General features: G+C 42.9%; 1 long non-coding RNA gene across 1 annotated transcript in view; it reads right to left on the minus strand.

Annotated features, from left to right (window-relative positions):
* Positions 1 to 23,406, minus strand: part of LOC311529665 — a 184,143-nt gene that overhangs the window by 13,204 nt on the left and 147,533 nt on the right. Inside the window, exon 2 of the long non-coding RNA XR_014713856.1 lies at positions 15,785 to 15,875. This is a non-coding gene — a long non-coding RNA (uncharacterized lncRNA). The remainder of the gene's footprint in view (positions 1 to 15,784; positions 15,876 to 23,406) is intronic.

Below are 23,406 nucleotides of genomic sequence, written 5' to 3' on the forward strand. Positions count from 1 at the left end.
ATGAAAAATCAAAAATTTCCATGGAAAGCAGACACTTTTCATAAAACAATTCACTTCATCAGAACCCAATTTTCCATAAAAAAACCACAACAAGCTAGTCTTGTCTCCAACAACAGCCAGTCCTAGATACTTCAAAAAAAGAAAGCATAAAAATCCTGACACTTGTGCCATGTGTGAAATTTCACCCTGAGTCCAGCTGATGATCAGCTTACATTTTTAAGCACATGGACTGAGGTCCCTTGTCATTTGGGCCCTAACTAATGTCACTTCAGCTTCTGTTTTTACTCAAAAAGGACCAGATTCTCAGAGGATTTCAGCATCCTTATGCTGAGCTCTTTTGAAAATCTGTCCCCAGATGGTGTAGAGAAATTGAAAATCTGCCCCAAAATGTCTAATCCTGTTTGGAATCTTACAAAGCAATTTCCTTCTATAATATCCAATAGCAGTGAGTTCCATGGGTTAATTATATATTGCATTTAGAAGGTCTCTCTCTGTGACCATTTTAAACCCAGTTAGGAAGGAGAAGATCCCCCGCATGGTGGTAGAGGTGGGTCATGGCTCAAAACAGATTGGATATACTGTTCAGTGCTGCTATTTCCATTCTGAGCTGCCTCATGCATTAGTCCCCCCTTTCTCTATGAGTTTCATCCCATTACACTGATATTTCCTAGTGGCATCTTTTTCGTACCATAATTTCTAGTGGACTTGGTCGCCTTTTAAGATTTTCTGTTAGTGTGGGAGTAGTTGATAAGCTGTGTGCATCCCATTTTCACTTTGTCTTTACACACATACACACGTACACACACACAAACAGTTCAGATATTATGGTGACATAGGCCATATAGGTTAGATAGATACGCTGGGGTTTTACACTGATATGGCTGCATTGTTGTAGCTACATTGGGTGTAAAAAAAACCCACAATGCAGACACAGAATATAGCAAGAAGTGACAGTTCTGTCTGGGAAAAGAACACAGCTAGGGACTGGTAGAGAAATGTCCCTTTAACCAGCACACTGCATTTGAAAAGATTCATTCTGATGCAGCCTCAACGACCATGTAATTCAGTTTTACAGATCACCACTTGATGGTTTGGCTCTGTGAATCAAATCCCTTTCTCCAAAAGCCCATTTCCCACTGAAGGCAACAAGCTTTCCCAAAGCTCATACTGATCAGTGGGCCTTTCACTTGCAGGCATCAGATTGGTATTAGTTCCTCTGAGGATTTCAAAAGCAGGACAGAATTCTGCACCCTTTTCCCGAGGCACTCAGCTGTAGGTGAAGAATGTCACAAAACTGTAGGAGTTAGCCCTTTATAACCTGCCATGACACTAAAAATGCCTGGCATAACTTACGCTGGCCTAGGATGGAGATTTTGCTTTTGTTCATATGCCTGATCCACGAAGCTCCTGCTGTCACGGAGCCATCACAAGAGAACTTGGATTGGCGCTGGTTGCACAGTATTTCTGTCAAATATCACAATGCATTCACACATACATTTCTCCACTATTCAACCTGCTCTACAGGTGACTGAATAAAATCATCAAATACATAATTTGTAATATTTTCTTGTCAGTCACCAACTAATTTATTCAGGGATGAATTTCCCTCGATGAGACCAGCTCAAAGTCAGATCTAGCACTCTCCAGATTGACTCTTACATCAGAATTGCACTGATTGGCGAAGAAAGATATCCCAATCTTCCATTAATACTAAAATTGATTTTTCTTCCCCCTCGATCCTACTCCCTTTAAAAAAAAAAGTGGAACCGAGGGGTTTGGGGAAACAGTGGTATGGGCCTGAATAGAAGGAGGATCTGACCCAAGCCCTTTTGCAACATGTCAAAGTTCCGGTCTGGATCATGGATGGCAAGACTAAGTATTATCTACTAGACCATCTGTCAAGGTTCCTCCCCCACTCTGAATTCTAGGGTACAGATGTGGGGACCTGCATGAAAAACCTCCTAAGCTTATCTTTACCAGGTTAGGTCAAAACTTCCCCAAGGTACAAAATATTCCACCCTTTGTCCTTGGATTGGCCGCTACCACCACCAAACAAATACTGGTTACTGGGAAAGAGCTGTCTGGAAACGTCTTTCCCCCCAGAATACTTCCCAAAACCTTGCACCCCACTTCCTGGACAAGGTTTGGTAAAAAGCCTCACCAATTTGCCTAGGTGACTACAGACCCAGACCCTTGGATCTTAAGAACAATGAACAATCCTCCCAACACTTGCACCCCCCCTTTCCTGGGAAATGTTGGATAAAAAGCCTCACCAATTTGCATAGGTGACTACAGACCCAAACCCTTGGATCTGAGAACAATGAAAAAGCATTCCGTTTTCTTACAAGAAGACTTTTAATAGAAATAGAAGTAAATAGAAGTAAAGAAATCACCTCTGTAAAATCAGGATGGTAGATACCTTACAGGGTAATTAGATTCAAAACATAGAGAACCCCTCTAGGCAAAACCTTAAGTTACAAAAAAGATATACAGACAGAAATAGTTATTCTATTCAGCACAATTCTTTTCTCAGCCATTTAAAGAAATCATAATCTAACACATACCTAGCTAGATTACTTACTAAAAGTTCTAAGACTCCATTCCTGGTCTATCCCCGGTAGAAACAGCATATAGACAGACAGAGACCCTTTGTTTCTCTCCCTCCTCCCAGCTTTTGAAAGTATCTTGTCTCCTCATTGGTCATTTTGGTCAGGTGCCAGCAAGGTTACCTTTAGCTTCTTAACCCTTTACAGGTGAGAGGAGTTTTCCCCTGGTCAGGAGGGATTTCAAAGGGGTTTACCCTTCCCTTTATATTTATGACACCATCCCTGACAGGTGTTTGGCTAACCCGCTCTTAAAAATTTCCAATGATGTAGATTCATCGACCTCCCTAATCAATAATTCCAGTGCTTAAGCACCCTGACAGGAAGTTTTTCCTGATGTCCAACCTAAACCTCCCTTACTGCAATTTAAGCCCATTGCTACTTGTCCTATCCTCAGTGGTTAAGAACAATTTTTTCCCTCCTTCTTGTAACAGCCTTTTATGTACTTGAAAACTGTTATTATGTCCCCTCTCAGTCTTCTCTTTTCCAGACTAAACAAACCCAATTTTGTCAATCTTCCCTCAAAGGTAATTTTTTCTAGACCTTTAATCATTTTTGTTGCTCTTCTCTGGACTTTCTCCCATTTGTCCACATCTTTCCTGAAATGTGCTGCTCAGAACTGGACACAATACTCCAGTTGAGGCCTAAGTTGATGACTTTCACCCATTCTCAAGCGGCATAGCCAGGACTACATAGCTGTGCATGGAGACAGCAGTGGGATGGCAGGGCCAGGAATAGAACCCAGGAACAGTGCCAGTCCAAGGACGCTCAGAAATCTCAAAGCCCTGGACAAAGGTGAATAAGTAGTGCTATCCCCATTTTGCGGACAGTGAAGGGGAAAGTTTTCAAAAGTCAGCTCTAATTTGTGGTACCTCCATTTTTGGATGCTCAGCTTGGATTCCTAAACATCTTAACCTGGGCACCCAAAATTAAAGGCCACTTTTGAAATTTGAGCCTAAGCTACATCGTGAAGGACATGGTCACACAGCAAATGAATGGCAAGGTCAAGAACAGAACCCCAAGTCTCGTCACTCCCAGTGCCCTATCCACTGGACCACGCTGCCTCTTGCTTTTCTCTTTATATAAAATGATACGGCTCTGCTCTCTGACTAGCAACATCTAGCTTCCCTGTAGTCAAAGCTCAGCTCTTGCTCCCTATTCAGCACACAGCTACACTACATGTATCTGGCTCCACCATTTTTAAAACTTGTTTTCTGTACTACTTTGCTCCTTCCTCACCAGCGTCAGCTGCAAATCTACAAACATATAAAGCTTTAAAGCACTGAAGTAAATAATTTACACTTGGTAGCTAACCAGTAGTGGTTTCATTTAATGTCCCAGATCCTTATTGTAATCATGCTGTATACAATTTCAGTTAATCATATCCATCAATCTATCCATCTCAAACCTTGATGGTAAAAATTTCACATGTTTTCAAATGCAATAAATAATTGCAAATTATAGCAGTCACCAGCTATATGACCCATGCTGGCTCTTCATTAATAACCCTCTGATCCAGAAATGACTTGCCATATGAATTTATCTCTGTGAGAAGCTCTCTGGTGTAGGTGAAGCTGTCATACAAATTTTCATCTAAAGTTAAATTGTAAAGGAAAGAATTTTCCATTTATCACCATAATGGAAAGAAGGCAGGCTGACAAGACGAAAAGCAATGCATGCCAGCAATACTGTACCACTACAAGTTACAAGTTTTCCAATCTCTGATTTCTTGGAAATATAGTCCTGACAGTCGATCCTGGCACCATGGTCTAGTGGGAAGGACACTGAACTAGGAGTCAGAGACATGGGTTATAATCCCAGCTCAATCTCTTATGTGCTGTGTGTCCTTGGGGAAGTCACTTCACCTCTCCGTGCCACTGTTTCTCCTCTCACCCTCTGTCTGTGGCTACGTCTTCACTGGAAAATAAAGTGTGTTTTCACATTGAGATAGATAACTCAAGATAGCTCTCTTGCTGTAATATCTGAGTGGCGAGAAGGCCCAGGCAGTATTTACCTCGCTGTGCTCAGTGAAGCCAATCCTATAACTTCCCCATCTGAGGCTAATCTTGACTAGCTAGGTGCCTTGTCTCCACTACAATTTTACAGCTAAATAGTTATCTATCTGGATGTGAAAGCACACCTTCTCTTGCAGAGAAGACAGAGCCTGTGCTGTCTATTTGGACCAGAAGCTTTTGGGGACTAGGAATGTCTCTCACTGTGTCTGTCCAGCACCCAGGACAATAGGACTCCAATCTCAATTGCCACAGCAGTACAAATAATAAATACTTATTTAACATGGACAGGAGTTAGCTAGTTAACTTGAAACACATGTTCCACTGGGGAATGGAGAAACTCCAGGGCCTGTTTCACATCTAAACATAGCTGAGTTATTATAACCACTGATACTAAGATCCCAATTCAGAAAAGTACTTAAGCATGACTAAGCACAGGTAATTTACAACCAAGAACTGTGCTGAATTGATGTCTACTAGCTTAGGGTTAGATTCTGCTGCAGTATCATACTGAGTACTCCCCACTTGATCCAGTTAGAGTAAGGACTGCTCTGCACACAGTTTTGTACCAATATTAGGGTGACCAGATGTCCCGATTTTATAGCGACAGTCCCGATTTTGGAGTCTTTTTCTCACATAGGCACCTATTACCCCCCCCACCTCCTGTCCCGATTTTTGACACTTGCTATCTGGTCAGCCTAACCAATATCTCAGTTAAGGGTGTGATTTTTTTACCAGTATAGTTACACCAGAACAACCCCTACCATGGCCACTGATACGCTGGTATAAAGGTGCCTTATACAAGCATATTCAAGAGACAAGGTGGGTTTTAGACCAACTTCTGCTGGTGAAATAGACAAACTTACAAGTGACACAGCTCTTCAGGTCCTGAAGAAGACCTAATGAAGAACTCTGTGTAGCTGAAAGGTTTGTCTCTTTCACCAGCAGAAGTTGGTCCAATAAAAGATATTATCTCACCCACCTTGTCTCTCTAATATCCTGAGACCAGCACTGCTACAACACTTACACCAGTACAGTTATTCTCCTTCCTGTACAGGAACCACTATACTGAAATTAAGCCCTTCATACCATTATAACTGCAACCACCCTAGGGCAGTTGTACAGTATAGATAAAGCAGTACAATTTTTGTGTGTAGACAAAGCCTAGGTGTGCTAGAATGTGGCCCTTGGGATCAATATTGTGCCTTTCATCCTAAAGGATCCCATACTTCTTCCAAATTCTGTATACAGGAGTCACTTTACTCACGACTGAGATGCAAATGGAATGTGAACTCTGGACTGAATTCATCACACTCCTGCTTTCAGAGTGCTGCAAACTACTTAAGATCTATAAAACAAAGAGCTGCAGAAGGGAAGATTTGACTAAACACATGTCAGCGAGTGAACTCAAAGCTGGCCGGGCACAGTCAGCAGCCTCCTTCCTGGAGCATGAGGTAGATATTTGGAAACACATCAGCCCTATAAAATGGTTCAACAGCATCCACCACTAGAAACGGCAGTTCTTCACCACCACCATCCCCTCCCCTGAGAAAGAGGGAAATTAAATCACTCAGTGCCCGTGGCAGCCTCAGGTCTTATACATCTGTATCCTGCCTGGATCTGTATCTCCAACACAGCTCCCACTCCCCCGACTGCATCCTGATCCTAAAAAGGAGCAGAATTGGCTCTGCAATATCGTCCCAACCCTGCTGCTAGCAACAGGGCATTAAGCCGTGTACAAGTAATGAGAAAGCTGGGAATAGAAAGGAAGACAAGAGATTATTAGATAATAAATTATCAATGCACCAAAACTGCTCGGTACATATTTTTCCCCTTACTGCTCTGCTAAGGTCTCAGGAAAGCGACAATTACACAATTTAAAGAGGTTACATTTATTAAAATCTTTTTTGTTTAAAAAAAAAAAAGGTTGAGATAAAGCACCTGATTATGGGAAGATCAAAAAATAAAATATTCAGCACCGATGGAGAAAGCAATCCAGCCTCCACGCTGCACAGAGCAGGGGATGGAACTGCAGAGGCAGGGGGTCCCAGAAGCAGCTCACTGCAGTGGCAGGTGCAGGGAAAGAGAGGGCAAACAGAATGGAGCCAGCTGGCAGGCCCTGGTTCCCATGCTAGGGCTTTCTAAGGGGCCACCATGGCCCCTGAAAATGGATGGCCATGGCTCATACACTGAGGCAACAGGTAGGAGAGTGGCAAGCAAATAAGGAAACAGAGTTGGGAATTAGCATATGTAAGGGGTGGAGGGTGTGTCAGGATGCCAGGGAGCTAGAGTATGACCAGCTAACCACTCCATGCCACTATGGCCTTCTTTACACTACAGAGACCACTACCCATGTCCCAGAAGCAATGCCGCTACCCTGGTGGTACAAGCGATGGGAGCGGCAGTGCAGAAACACCAGGAAATACCAAACTCGGGAGTATTTACCATTGTGTCACCTCCTCTTGCTCTAAGCAGGTTTTCATGACCCAGTGGTACATACACCTGAACCCTGCCTACCCTAATGGTGCAGCCCCATTGCTAGCTGCTGCTGCAAGAAAGGCACAAACGCTTACAGCGCAGACTCCCTCTGTGTGGAGTCTGTGTGATTCCTAAGCTAGTGTCACAGGAGCTAAATTGCCCCTTCTCCAGCACCACCTTGTCATCATAACCCATCACAACCTCCCACATCATCCCTATCTGGACATAGAGGGGGATGGGGGAGGTAGCAAAATCTGCAGAGGATACAAAATTATTTATGCTCCTCAGGGTTCAAGAAGAGTGAGGAACTTCAGAGGTGAATGGGAAGCACTTGGGCAGGATGGCAGATAAAATTCATGGTTGACAAATGCAAAGAAAGGCTACTGTGAACTAGTCCGTCACATTCCTGGGATCTAGTTGAAGTAAAACCACTGAGGAAAAGCACCTGGGCCCCACATCTCCAAAAGTAACTTATGCTTTGGGATGAGTACCTAAGGACCAGATTTTGAAAGGTATTTGATGCCTAAAAATGCAGATAGGCCCCGATGGGGATTCCCCAAAGGGAGTTAGGTGCCTAGGCACTTTTGAAAACCCCACCCAGTTCCATCTGCATCTTTAGGTGCCTAAATACCTTTGTTTCTGTGTTGCCTCAGTTCCTCATCTGTAGAATGAGGGCAACAGCACAGCCCTGCTTCACAGGGGCATTGCGAGGATATACACATTCAGGATTGTGAGGTGCTCGGATATTATGTTAACTTGGGCTGTATAAGTGCCTAGGATAGACAATTATGGAATAATTGTCTGTTAAAGGGATTCTTGTGCCTTCCTCTGAATCATCTGCTCCTGGCCACTGCGGAAGCCGGGGTGATAAGATGGATGGAGCTAATTTCTATGGTCCTGTGCTGAAACTTCAAAGTGTTCAGAGAAGTGGGAAAACAAATCAATTGTCTGGGAAATTTTTCACTCCCTCCTGCTCCTTCTATTCTACACTAAGTGGGTGTCATTCTGAGCAGCGCAAAGCTGTCCCTTTGTGGGGGCTATTATTTGGATTTTGTCAGGAACTCCACAGGGGTTGAATGAGAAAAATATATTGGACTCTGAAGGGGCTCCTGGACCCAGATGCAGATACCATGAGCCATTTCAAAGTCCAGCTTCCTCCCACATTTCTCATTAGGAAAGAGTTCCAAGTGCAGCTCATGTTGATGTTTTGCCTGCCAATTGATGGAGAGACATCAAAACAAAGACCAGTTAGTGAAGTCCCCTACCTAGTAGTCAGGTGGGCTGTTTGTGCATTCTGTACATTACCATGGGCTGGCATTCAAGGAAAGACCCAAGCAGTTCAGTGCCTTGAAGGACCCTAGCAGACAGTAGCTCTCCCACACAGGTGGAATAAGAATCCTTCTAGTTGAGTCAGTAGGAGTTTTGTGGAATGTTCTCAGCTGGAATTCATTCATTGCATTTCTTATAGCATTGCCAGCTGAGTAGCCAGTGATTCTCTCTGGTCTTCCAGGCCTAAGCCTCCCTTGGACAGTGACAAAATATGAAGTGGTTTAATTGTGACCAACATGAGACCCTATCAAACTGCTGCTTCAGAGGTCAGAGGCCAGTGCACTAATCAACTACCCGATTGTGCCATCTGCATTCATTTAATAATAACGGCTTTCAAATGTTAGTCTGCATTCTATGATAACTCCTCTCTAATACCAAAGCACACCATGCTTTGGAGCAAAAAACAATGTGAGATTCTTAACTACGCTGCAGGTCAGAAATAAAAACACTTCACTCTCAACGCACTCCACAGACATGAATGAATTGTTGCTTATAAACACACCTGGGATGCCGGTAGGTTAATATCTCCATTTCACAGATGGAGAAACTTTAGGCACAGAGAAGTTAAGGAATTTGACAAAAAGCCATAGAAAGAGCTAATCTCAGAGCTATGATTAGAACTAAAGAGAGGTCCTGTTTTCCAGCCCTAGATCAGATTACTTTCTAGTGGAGGAGGATATTCTGTATCTAGGCCTTTATATGTCTCTTTCCCATCGCCACTGTATCCAATCTCTTCACAAACACTAATTACTTTACCCTCACAACAAAGTAGGGAAGTATTGTCTATATTTTACAGAAGAAAAACCAGAGCAACTAAGTGACATGCCCAAGTTCACGCAAGAAGTCTGTGACAGAGCTGGGAATTAAACCATGACTTCTAGCCCCCCAGGGCAGGGCCTTAACCACAAGGCTGCCTTCCTACAACTTTGAGTACTTCCAGGGGAAGTTCCAGGGGAAGTCTTTTGGCTGCACTGTGGGATTTAATAAGAAGATTTAGGTGAGTGAGTAGCTGGATACAAAAGGTCTGGTAATTACAAGTATGAATGTATAGGTGTGACACACTGTACCTCAAAATAGAATGCTGGAAACCCCATAGTCACTACTGTGATATGATTAGGATATGTTTTGTATGTAAAGTATGCCTTGTGAAGTATCATTTAAGACATCTTGATCTGTCGAACATTATCATCCTGTTGAAGTGTGTGTACTATCATTGTATGTGAAGATATGGAATTTGGCTATGTGTGTGTTACTGAAATACATTGTAAGGTTGGAAGACGCCCACAGCCAGACCTTCAGTGGCAACAATGGAGCAACGGACCAGACAGATTTACATCATGTGTTGATGGCCCATCAAGAAGAATCCACTCTCCCAGAGACCCCTCTGATAGGTCAGGTACTCAATGAGGGCTACCTAACTCGTGACACAGTAAGGCTCTTTCTAGCAGCTGGAGGAAAGCATAGAAGAGGGACAGTGACATCACCACATGGCCTCTCTCCTCCCTCAGTTCAACACCAGGAAGATCGTTTGGAAAACAAAGACTTTGAACTGGGGAGATTGGTCCTAGGTTGGGAAGAGGATCCAGCCTGTGGAATAAGAACTGTAAACTGCCTGTAACATCTATTAGAGTGAGAAATTGCTTGATTCAAATCTTGCTTAGTCTGTAGAATTTAGACTGCGATTTTATTTTTGTTTTTTATGTAACCAACTTTCATCTCTATGCCAGCTACCTATAATCACTTAAAATCTATCTTCCTGAAGTTAATATACCCGTTTTATATTTAACCTAAAACAGTGTGGGTTTTGGTTGAAGTGCTTAGCTCTGAATCATGAGGGCTGTTGCACAGCCACTACCCCTCGTTGGAGTGAAAGACTAATTAATGAGCTTGCACTGTCCACGGGAGTCTTGAGCAGTCTAAGACAATATATTTCTGGGATGCAAGGCTGGGGGGTGGGGTGATTGGCTGCTGCCTCTCTCTGTTTAATTCATGAGTGGCTTGGATTGGAGAACCTTCATGAAATTTTGCTGAGTGTGGATCTTCACATGTGGATGGTCGCGGCGCCTAGAGGGGTTTGCTGTTTGTCACTGGCATAGCTTTGTGAGAGACAGCCCAGGCTGCAGAGGTAAGGGGGGTCCCACAGTTTCAGGCTGTACCCCAGGAGTACATCACAGTAAAATGGATTAAGAAAACTGTTAATTGTTACTTATGGAATCGGCCTCTGTTATTTTGATTAGATTAGCAGACAGGAGGTGAATGATATCGAAAGCCAGTCTGAATTATAGAGGTAATACACTGAAAAACATGAATGAAGGTAGTCTTTGTGCATGAAATGTGGGGGGGAGGGTCACATTTTAAAATTTAGAAATGCTAAAAATAAGAATTATTTCCCTGTAACATTTCCAGTTCAGTCTTTGACTTATTAGCCATTGCTTTAGTTACAGATAAAATGTTCCCTGGGATATAAATTCCACATGACATCTTGGAACGGGAGGCCTCCAAAATATACGAGCAGGCAGCTGTAACTGGATGGCCAGCATTATAAATATCATCACCTATTCCACAACTTGTTTTCAGAGGGAAAACAAAATCACTGAGGAATGTAAAAGGCCAAAATGTTCAAGGGGCAGGGCTTATTGAGTGCTATATTACCCCAATGCACCGAGGAAAACAAGACCTTTGCAGTCTGGCTTCCTTTTATTTTAAAGAAAAGCTGTAAAAAAAGAACTAATCTAAATCCTCAATCCTGGCAGCACTTCGCACACATGGCTTCAGGGGGACTGCTCATGAGCATAACATACGTACGTTTGCAGGATTGGGGGGTGATGGTGGAATTTGCAGGAGCTATCAGCACCAGCCTAACTCTGCGTGGTGGTTAAAACTCTGACTGATATCAGTAGGAACAGAACTGGGCCGGGGTGGAATCCTTTTGGGAATCTCAGCCCAAGTCCCCATGCGAGAGAGCAGCATGATGGTTTGGAACCCAGTCACAGCACTGCTCCTCCAGCAGACAAGCAGGGAGATTGCCCTCAATTAAAGGTGCAATATGCAGAATCCTAACATCCTTTAAACAGCCACATGACACTCCAGCAAGGTATGAGCGGATTTGTGATTGGCAACGAATGAAGAAAAACAAGTACAAGTTATTTTAGGCGGCGCAGATAGTGGTGCCTATCGTCAAGGTTGCCTGACCCGTCTTGTTATAAGACCCTGTTTTCAATTGCTTGTAACTTTGCCAAACTTTAACTGTTCAGGGTGAAATTTTCCATATCAGGTGTTTGCTATGTTTTAAAAAACAAATAAATAAAATAAATCTTGCTGCTGTTTTGTTGAGAAGCTTTAGTTAGCTCAGCAAGCTTAATTCTGGTATTTCCTAACTTCTGAGTGCTTGACTTCTCAACTGTAATGTGATCTTTTGTACGTAATCTAATTATATATTGATCCTGTGATTAGTACATTTGTCCCACATACAACTAGATAGAGCACATGAGTTAAGTGCATCATGTCCCAATGTAGTAGTCAGTCCATGGGGGTGGGAAGGGCCTGCTACTCGCAACAGTTATTCCTCTTGCTCAAGTGGCGGAGGCCTGTGACATAGAACTGAAGGTCCCAGGTCAAATGCACTATAAACTTTGTATATAAATATTCATAGATAGTTTCTGTAACAGACAGCCCAATTGTACCTGCAAGCTAGGGCTTGAGAAGTTTTCACTATCTGGCCCTGCTGGCACTCCACTTTGCATGCACGTACCTGCAAGGGTGTTGGAGGTACTCTCTCATTCTGCTCCACCAGTCACCACCATAGCAATTCAGGCCTCCATGCCCCGTTTCAGTTGGGGAAGAAACGCAGAGCTTTTTAACAGTGCTGCAAAGCCACTCATGTGTCTAGACAAGCGTTTTCACTTAATAATCAGACTTAATCTCTTTAAGTTTTGTTGAAGTCACTTTTCCAGGGCCGTAGGCTAAAATCAGTCTTAAAATGATTGTGAAGCTGTACAGCTGTGGTTAGAATATTTATTATTCCATAACTCTGGGTCTTAATCTAATTGGAGATGAGATCTAGGATTCGCTTCAGCATTTATTTATTTATTTTTACTTGCAAACATTTGCAAAGAGATGATAATTGTACACAAGGGAGAAAATAAACCCTCCATGGCTTGCCTTTCATCCTGCCAGACACCCATATTCCAATTGCTGCTAACATAAATGATGATGCAGGGATCAAAATCAGCGAGTGGCAGTAGAAAACCAGCAGCTCGTTCTTGTATTGGAATAGACCATTCCCAAGCATCCAAGTACTGCATGGTCCATGTCTTTTTTTTTTTTCTTTCTTTTTTTTTTTTTTTTGTGTGGGGAGATTGGGAGAGGGGGTTATGCCATTCTCGCCTCCCTCTCTCCCTGAGTGGCCACATCTCGATCCCATCTTTTCTACATAACACCATTTTTCCGACAGTAACTCTACTCCAGCCAGGAATGTGACCCAAAATAAGAGACGCTGCCTTCAGTACAACCTCATCAGGTGCTACCTTCCAGGAGGCTACTACCATGTTCTCTGTGGGAAGAGTGAAGGCCTGAGAAATTATGCCCAAACGCTAATCTATCTGTTCCCTGGATCTCAGCATTAACATCCCAGTTCCCGCCTCTCCTATATATGTCTATGTGCTTTGCATTTTCACTGGGTAAATATATCCAGTTTGACATGTCATCTGCAGCTTTGCATGGCTTCCCTCACTATGGGACGTGCAGAAATAAATCACTGGGCTGTCATCTATATCCTCCATGGTGTCAAGTATCGGGGGTAGCTGTGTTAGTCTGTATCCACAAAAACAACAAGGAGTCCGGTGGCACCATAAAGACTAACAGATTTATTTGGGCATAAGCTTTTGTGAGTAAAAAAACACTTCTTCTTTTTTTTTTAACCCATGAAGGCTGTTGCCCAATAAAGACTAACAGATTTATAGGTGCCACTGGACTCCTCATTGTTTTTGTACATCCTCCATGCATTATCTTAAAACCCCTCTTCTCTTCCTTGGCACTCTATGGGGACCTGAAGACAGTATATCATTTATTTATTTAAACTTATACAATATCTAGAGGTGCCTTCTTGAGCCCACTGGGCATCTCTGACAAATAACAGAAGGAGAAGGAGGAGGAAAAACAGCAACTCCATAATACCCTGAAATAAGCAGAACGCACAAAAACAAACCAAATCCAACCACTTCTGTTAAAAAGCCCTAACCATGTTTGTTCCTTTAGCAAGCAGAATTATTTTAGGATACTGAGTACGGCTTGATCTTGAGAGTGTCCAGGAGAACTACTGTGGGATACAGAACTTTTAATCTCTAGTTTAATGGTCTGACTACAGTCTAGGTCAGTAGTGATAGAAAGGCAGTTATCTGATGGCTATCCAGGCTGCCGTTGTGAAACGAGTGGCTGGCTCAGTTCAGGTCCCACTGAATAGGTATCCACACACAGCAAGCAAAAAAAGGAACCAACAAAACCAAAAGCAAACTGCTACATGATTCATGATAATTGGAACCATTATTGATAATCACAGCAAGGCGGCCAAAGATGGATGAATTACAGAAAGCCCTGATATTACACTACCCATCTCCCCTTGAGAATGGATCTCAATGATGATTGGAACTGGTCAGAAATTTTTTTTAAACAATTTTTTCGCTGAAAAATTCCAATTTGTTAAAACGGAAACTGTTCATGAAATGGTCTCAATTGCAATGACTCTCCCTACTCAAAATATTTTTGAAAAAAAAGTTTTGAAATTGTTGAAATATTCTGTTCTGAGATTTTCAGACTAGAAAGTTTCATCAAGTTGAAATGAAAATTTGTTTCAAAATGTTAGTAGATTTAAAGTAAAAAATGTTTTTAAAAGTACAACATTTTTTAGCATCTTGAAAATTTTTAGGAGACAGGAAAAACATTTTCTGCCCAGCTCTAATACAGACCTTCAAGAACTAAGGTAAGGAAGCATAGGGGAATTTTTATTGCTCCTGCCTGACCTTGGATAAAAAACAGTCTTCAGCTTTCAGAGCTGCCAAACTAAATTCATCTAAAAAGGAACCAAATTTAGTCTGTGCTGCTTACTGACACATATGAGAAACGGTGGTACCCTTATCTCATTAGAAGTTATGGATTCATTATCACTGGTGATTAGGAAGCCAGTACATCAGGCCTGCAGTTTGTTTTAATTGGGAAACATCAAAAAAACAAACATTTCATTTGCGAAACTTCTTGCTTTCCTTGGGTTTTTACTATGGAGACTTACAATCACTGTACAACATACGGTCAAATAGGCTATGAGCACATTATAGCCAAGAAAAGCTTAGTATAGCTCCTACTGGCTCAACATGTCCATCTAGTATGTGTCCATCTAGGTACATGTCCATCTAGGGTATGTCCACACTGCACACTAAGCCTGGGCTCTGACTCAGGTTTGAGCCCAAGCCCCCTTCAGTCCACATACAAATCAATCTGACTCAGATCAGAAGAGCGGTAATGGGGAAATGGGGGCTATTAAAGAAGTAAGGATAAGGAGATATGAGCTTCATCTCCATAAAGGCATGATTCAGAGTCCATTAAGTTCATGAGTTTTTCCACTGCTTTAAAGGAGCTCATCTAATTTTGTAATAATTAATGTGACTCCTATGTTAATTAATGTGACCGGAGGCAAGTTGTTTAACCTCTCTGTACCTCATTCTCCTCATCTATAACGAAAGCGCTGAGTATTATTATGAGTGTTTGTTAGTGCTGAGCTGCATTTCTTGCGTAGACTGGGACCTGTTTCCCAAATAACTTGGCAAGAGAGCACTGGCAGCAACCCATGCTTTTCACACAGACTTGCTTTCAGGCCCCACTGGTTCTGCAGCTGCTTTGCCATGATGCTAAGTCAAGGTCCGCTTGCAAACTGCATGGGTTTAGTGATGCTTGTGATCTTGGGCGGCTGACTGTTGTTTTGCATTTGCCATTTCTATATTCTCCCTCTCACACCTTAGAAAGACAAAGCAGTCAGGCCCGCACCACAGGGCTTCCTCTAGCCCCAGCACCACCACTGGAAAGGGAAAGGAAGTCAGATGGCAGGAGGAATTTGGTGGTGATACTTGCTAAAAAGGATCAGCTAATTTGCCCCTTTCTGACTAGTGACGATAAACTCAACTTTGCTCATTTGCTCTAACCATGCTACATAACAACAAAATCAGCTATAAACCATTTGTCTCTGTTTTCTGGTCTCTCTACCCAAACATCTTTCTTCAGTTACTTGCTGTCTATTTGGTAGAGGAAGGAATGTCCTATTCTCTGTAGTTTTTTCATGGTGGTGTAATAAGGAAAAATGAAGCAATAACTCACCTGCCTTCTCTAAAGACCTCTATCCTTCCTCTGCACTCCCTGCTGAAGTGAGGTCTGCTAGGGATGTCAGATCACTTTCTGTCCTGAAGAACTGGGGAAACGAATTGCACTGGTGACTAAGTGATGTTCCACATCCTCTAAAGAGCTTAAACCCCAGCAGCTAAGGATTAGGGTTTGTGAAAGGATACATACAGTGTAATATAAACAATAGTCTAATATTCCTATAAATTTGCTCTAGTTCAGCCGCAAGATATTAGCTTGAAACAGGAATAACTGGGTGAGGTTCTCTGCCCTGTATTACGCAGAAGGTCAGACTAGAATATCACAGTTGTTCCTTTAGCCTTAAAAATGCAAGAATCCATGACTAATCCCAAATTGCAAATGAGGGTACATCTCTAAATGTATTTTCAAAGTGTCCTACACCAAATTTTAAAAGAAGAACTCTGTCTCCAAGATCCTGATTCAGGAAAGCACTGAAGCTAGGTTGACCAGATCGCAAGCATGAAAAATTTGGATGGGGGTGGGAAGGAGGAAGGGGAAAGACAGTCTTATATAAGACAAAGCCCCTAATATTGAGACGGTCCCAATAATATCAGGACATCTGGTCACCCTAACTGAGGTACCTGCTTAAGTTCCACCAATTTCAATTGGATTTAAGCAAGTGTTTAATGTTAAGCACATGTTAAGTGCTTTCCTCAGCTGGGCCGCTAGGGAGCTGCCAATTTGACCGTGTAATGATGCAGATTAAGGGCTTGATCCAAAGCCCACTGAAATCAACAGGAGTCTTTTCTTTCCTTTAGACACTAGAATGGAGCTCACATCTGAATACGTGGGAAAGCAGGAGACTTCCAAAGCTTTAAGGGGAGTTTAAAATAATAAAAACAGGAATTGTTGTAAGCTAAGTTCTATTTAAGTCTCCTGATTTCCAGTGGATTCAAATACTGAACTGCAGACTGAACCATAGGCCCTTATTTTTCAAATAGCCGATAGCCGATTGCTAATTTTGTAAATGCAAGCAAAATTCATAGCCCTTCTACATCTTTCTAGCTGACTGACACACAGACACACACCAGTCTGCAGGCACAGAGACATCTAAGTAACACAAATTGCACCCAAGGTTAATTGTGAGCCCAAAGGGGCACCAGAAAAAAAAATCAGAGACTACTTGTCAGAAGCATATTCCCGAGTTGCCTGTGCAGACTGGACCTCGGAACAAGAAAGGGCAGAGCTATGGCAGCTTGTACTGGGACAATATTCACCCCTTTCACAATTCTGCAGAAGGTGAAGCAGTGAGACGCACTGCTAAAGACTGCTGTGATAAGTCAGGTTACTTATGATTAATCACCGTCATTTTTCTTTTACGTGGGAATCACGTTAATTACAAAATGAGACTTAATGGGCTCTGGGTCAGGCCTTTATGGAGATGAAGCTCACATCCACCTATCCTTATTTTTGAATTTGCCTCCATTTTCCCACAACTGGTCTTCCAGACCCCACCACCGCCTACCTGCTGGCTCAGGAGAGATGGAGACAGTTCTCAACGGAGCAGCTCAGGTAACCAGAGTGGGGTGGGTTGGGTTGCTGCACACTACTGTGAGACACTCTCTTCCTGTAAGTGCTGAGCAGGCTCCCTCTAAGACAGAGATGTGTCAGTCCGGGACAATCAGAGCCTGAACTATGGCATCCTGTGCAGCTCTTGTTAAAATGCCACTACCAACCCCATCTCCCCAATTTAGGCCCCGATCATTCACATCATCAAGATCTTAAAAGCAGCATTATCTCCACTTATTTTTCTCTGTACCAGGAAGCCGAAATCGGGGCGGAGGGGGTAGGGGGAGACAGACTCCAGTTTCCTCCGATTTAATTTCCTCGCGCGGACTAATGTAACGGAAATATTTGCCTGGAGTGCTGCCTTTCTTACTGTCTCATTTACTCTAACTTGCTCCCTAGTTCTGTTTCCTAAGCTTAAATTTGCACAGATGTTTCCCAATTTGTATTCGTTAGAGACTAATTACCCACACTCTCCTATGGATCGTTGCAGAGGGATTGGAGATTCAATTTTGCAATCACAGCTGTAATGTACAAGCGCACACACATGGACCATAAGATTATCTAAAGCAGGTTGGGTAATTAGGTATCTGAAAAAGGCTAAATTGCTTAAAGTCAGAGAGAGAGAGAGAGAGAGAGAGAGATTAAAAATGAAACCTGGGTGAATTAAAAGAAATCTTCCAAGTGTTAAGACCCTGAAAGGTGGATCTCGTTACCAAAGCTACTGGAGAAAAATTAGAATTCAGCTTAGCTTCTGAGAGCTGAAATAATACCAAGGTGAGATGGTATTTTAAAAGTCCACCGAATAAAAAGCTTTTAATGGATTTTAGGCTTTATCTTTCACCCTTGTTATACTTTTCATTTTGGAAATTTAAAAAAAGAAAAAGGTCAGCAACAGCAAACCTATAACTTGGAATGAGATCATACTTTTATGTAGGGAAGAGGGAGAAATCGTTTCATTCCTAGTGGATATCTGCTGCTCTCTCCTGCCACCATACATGACAGGAGGTCTTTTTGCAAAGCCAAGGGCATCTAAATCAGAGGGGCTGAGATGTTAGTCTCTGAAATGCAAGAGTATTTCACAACACACCTTGGGAAGCAAGCGCCCACGCGTGGCATCTTGGTGCCCACAGTCTACTACGCCGAAGCACAGCAGTGTTTGCTCCCATTGTGGAGGCTGGGTTTGCCTCTCGATTGCAGGAAAGAACAACATTAACTGATCCATCTCATATGTAGAGTTTTGGGCCCCAATTCTGCAAAACACTTACATACCTGAGTAAATTTACAGAGGTGAGTAATCCCATTGAGTTCAATGGGATTCTCAAGTGAGCAAATTTACTCACACGGGTTGGTGTTTGCAGGATCAGGGCCTTAATGAATAAAAAGTGTTTTGGATGAGCCATGGTCCTGATCACATATAGCCATTGATGATTCCATGGCACTTTTCATGAGACCCTATTGCACTAGGCAGAATCAAGGGTGGTTGATTATATTGTGCATACCTAAATGGCCCCTCCAGCAATGGTAGAGCCACTGGGGAGTGGGAGATAAGGGACAAAGCCCCCTCTCTTCCATGGTGCTTCATTATTCTGCTGATATCACCTTCAATGCAGCTGCACTTTCACTCCTGCCCAAACCCTCCTCCCCACCAGCTATTTGTTTTATCTGACTGCACCTTTGCCAGCAGTTTCAACAGAAAAGGACGTCCTTTTTCACCTCCTGTCTTGATCTGCTCTAAAGTGTTGCTGTGGGCTTGTTACACGGCTCCGGCTTCCCGTGCCAGAGACAACTGGATTTCAGCAGTGAGTGAAATGATTCTCAAGTTCAACCCCGTGCATGTTCCAAGCGTGCAGTCCCACAAGACCCAGCAAGAACCCATATCATCAGACCTCCTTCACCTAAGGAGCCTCTACCACCCTAACCCTTCGAAAACTAACCATGGAGATGAATCCTTAGAGTCAATGAAACCCTCCTTTTTTTTGCCTCTGTTTTCACTAACAAGGTCAGCTCCCAGACTGCTGCACTGGGCATCACAAAATGGGGAAGAGATGGCCAGCCCTCTGTGGAGATAGAGGTGGTTAGGGACTATTTAGAAAAGCTGGACATGCACAAGTCCATGGGGCCGGACGAGTTGCATCCGAGAGTGCTGAAGGAATTGGCGGCTGTGATTGCAGAGCCATTGGCCATTATCTTTGAAAACTCGTGGCGAACCGGGGAAGTCCCGGATGACTGGAAAAAGGCTAATGTAGTGCCAATCTTTAAAAAAGGGAAGAAGGAGGATCCTGGGAACTACAGGCCAGTCAGCCTCACCTCAGTCCCTGGAAAAATCATGGAGCAGGTACTCAAAGAATCAATCCTGAAGCACTTGCATGAGAGGAAAGTGATCAGGAACAGCCAGCATGGATTCACCAAGGGAAGGTCATGCCTGACTAATCTAATCGCATTTTATGATGAGATTACTGGTTCTGTGGATGAAGGGAAAGCAGTGGATGTATTGTTTCTTGACTTTAGCAAAGCTTTTGACATGGTCTCCCACAGTATTCTTGTCAGCAAGTTAAGGAAGTATGGGCTGGATGAATGCACTATAAGGTGGGTAGAAAGCTGGCTAGATTGTCAGGCTCAACGGGTAGTGATCAATGGCTCCATGTCTAGTTGGCAGCCGGTATCAAGTGGAGTGCCCCAAGGGTCGGTCCTGGGGCCGGTTTTGTTCAATATCTTCATAAATGATCTGGAGGATGGTGTGGATTGCACTCTCAGCAAATTTGCGGATGATACTAAACTGGGAGGAGTGGTAGATACGCTGGAGGGGAGGGATAGGATACAGAAGGACCTAGACAAATTGGAGGATTGGGCCAAAAGAAATCTGATGAGGTTCAATAAGGATAAGTGCAGGGTCCTGCACTTAGGACGGAAGAACCCAATGCACCGCTACAGACTAGGGACCGAATGGCTAGGCAGCAGTTCTGCGGAAAAGGACCTAGGGGTGACAGTGGACGAGAAGCTGGATATGAGTCAGCAGTGTGCCCTTGTTGCCAAGAAGGCCAATGGCATTTTGGGATGTATAAGTAGGGGCATAGCGAGCAGATCGAGGGACGTGATCATTCCCCTCTATTCGACATTGGTGAGGCCTCATCTGGAGTACTGTGTCCAGTTTTGGGCCCCACACTTCAAGAAGGATGTGGATAAATTGGAGAGAGTCCAGCGAAGGGCAACAAAAATGATTAGGGGTCTAGAACACATGACTTATGAGGAGAGGCTGAGGGAGCTGGGATTGTTTAGCCTGCAGAAGAGAAGAATGAGGGGGGATTTGATAGCTGCTTTCAACTACCTGAAAGGGGGTTCCAAAGAGGATGGCTCTAGACTGTTCTGAATGGTAGCAGATGACAGAACGAGGAGTAATGGTCTCAAGTTGCAGTGGGGGAGGTTTAGATTGGATATTAGGAAAAACTTTTTCACTAAGAGGGTGGTGAAACACTGGAATGCGTTACCTAGGGAGGTGGTAGAATCTCCTTCCTTACAGGTTTTTAAGGTCAGGCTTGACAAAGCCCTGGCTGGGATGATTTAACTGGGAATTGGTCCTGCTTCGAGCAGGGGGTTGGACTAGATGACCTTCTGGGGTCCCTTCCAACCCTGATATTCTATGATTCTATGATTCCTTAAGACCCATTCTTGCAGGCAAAATCATTCTCTGCCACCTCCATGTAATTGCATCCAACCAGATTCCTTCCCTCAGAATACTCCTAATTAGTCCATGACCCATCCACCTGCCATATGGTCCCACCCTCAGATATGCAAAGCAGTTCACATGCAACTGTCTGAGCCCTCTGCTATATATTTTCGCACAGGGCCCCACAGAACCTAGATCTGGCTCTGGCTATTCTTGTGTACCTAGGTCTTTACTTCTGTCGGCCCTGTTTTGTGCTCTCTGAAACGTGTGCCTCAGTTCATTACATTGGTAAATATTAATAGCTGGATGTCTAATTCATAGACTGTGATAATCTAGTCTGACTTTCTGCACAACACAGGACTTCCCTGAATGAATTCCTGTTAGAACTACAGCAGATCTTTTTAGAAAAACATCCAATCTTAACTGAAAAAATTCCAGGATGGAGAATCCCCACAGCTTTTAGTAAGTTGTATAAATGGTTAATTTCCTTCAATGTTAAACATGTATGTCTTATTTCTAGTCGGAATTTGTCTAGCTTCAGCTTCTAGCCATTGGAGCTTGTTATATCTTTTCCTGCTAGGCTGAAAAGCCCTCTATTATCAAATTTAAATTCCCCACATCAACACTCAGACTGTGATCAATTCACTCTTTAACCTCCTCTTTGTTAAACTAAACAGATTGAGATCCTCAAGTCTTTCACGATAAAGCATGTTTCTCTATCCTTTAATCTCGTGACTCTTCTCTGAACCATCTCCTAATTTTTCCAACATCTATCTTCAATTGTGGACACCAGAACTGAAGACAGTATTCCTGTGGTGGTCACACCAGTGCCAAATACAGGTAGTATAATCCTCTACTCAACATTCCCCCCGTTTATACAGACCAGGTTTCCATTAGCCCTTTTGGCCACAGCATCGCACTGGGAGTTCATATTCAGCTGATTATCCACCATGGCTCCCAAATCTTTTTCAGAGCCACTGCTTCCAAGGAAAGAGTTCCCCATCCTGTAAGCATGGCCAACATTCTTTGTCCCTAGATGTTCGACCTTACATTTGGCCTATTAAAATGCACATTGTTTGCTTGCATCCAGTTTACCAAGCGATCCAGGTCACTCTGTAGCAGTGAGCTGTCCTCTTATTATTTACCATTCCTCCAATCTGTCAATTACCAGTTTGCATCTGCAAAGCCTGCAACCAGCAATCTAGGGCCAGGTTTTAAAAGATGCAGATAAGTGCCTCGTGCAATTTTGAAAACCACCAAGGCACCTAACTTCCATTGAAATCTATTTTTGAAAATCCCGCTAGGGACCTATTTGCATCTTTAGGCACTTAAATACATTTTAAAATCTGGCCCCTGACTACAAATATCTGGGCCTATGATACTGGTCCAAAAATACTGGCCAATTAAGATTGCTGGCTACAATTTATGTAAGGCACTTTGGGATCCTTCAGAATGAAATGAGCTCTATGAATTTATGCTGCTATAAAGACTACATTACACTGAACATTTCTAATATTAGATATCAGAAACTGAGTACTAGATGAGAAGAGAATTCATAATTACTAATTTTAGAGTTGGTTGGAACTTTTTGACAAATTGCTCTTTTGCTGAAAAATGTTAATCTGTCAAAACCAAAACTGTTTGAGAAACAGCCAGGTTCAACCAACGTCCTGACTCAAAAAAAAAAAAAAAAAGAGAGAGAGAGAGAGAAAAGAAGTTCTGAAATTGTCTAAATGTTTCATTTTGATATTTTTGAAATGAAAAGTTCTGGTTTTCCAATTTGGAACATCTTTTTTATTTTGAAATTTAAACTAATTAGACTAAAAAGAGGTTAAAATCAAAATGCAACATTGCAAAATTATCTGAACAAAACTTTCCATTAACCCAAAATGAAAAAAAAATAGGGTTTTTGGTTCATTCACCCATCTCCAACTGGGATATCAGTGCGTGTCAATGAAATCAAAATTCTGTACTGACAAAGCTCTGCTTCTCAGTAAATACAGGAAGCTGGAACTTATCCATAATTGCATGCATTACTGTTTTGTTTTCAGAGGCAGCCAACCTGCAAGCTCAGAGGGTGCCCTATGGAGACCTACAGGCAGTCGTGGTTAAAAACAAACCTTTCTAAACCCACATAACTTGAACACAGGAGCCTATGTTGCTGCTTGCTGGCAGCTTTAACGGCTACTCTAGACAATGGCCCCTGCACATACACGTTGTTATAGCTCCACTCCCATGCAAATCCCAGAATTCGTCACTCTGTGCTGAGCCCTAAAGGCACAGAACTCCTGCATTCGCTCTAATTCCTAACAGCAGCAACACAACAGATGTCAGAGGAATGTCAGAGCTCAGAGGAAAGTTTCTGCCATCAGAGTAACAGCCGTGTTAGTCTGTCTTCGCAAAAAGA

This window comes from Lepidochelys olivacea (assembly GCF_965140295.1).
Source record: "Lepidochelys olivacea isolate rLepOli2 genome assembly, chromosome: 13".
NCBI classification, from domain to species: domain Eukaryota; kingdom Metazoa; phylum Chordata; order Testudines; family Cheloniidae; genus Lepidochelys; species Lepidochelys olivacea.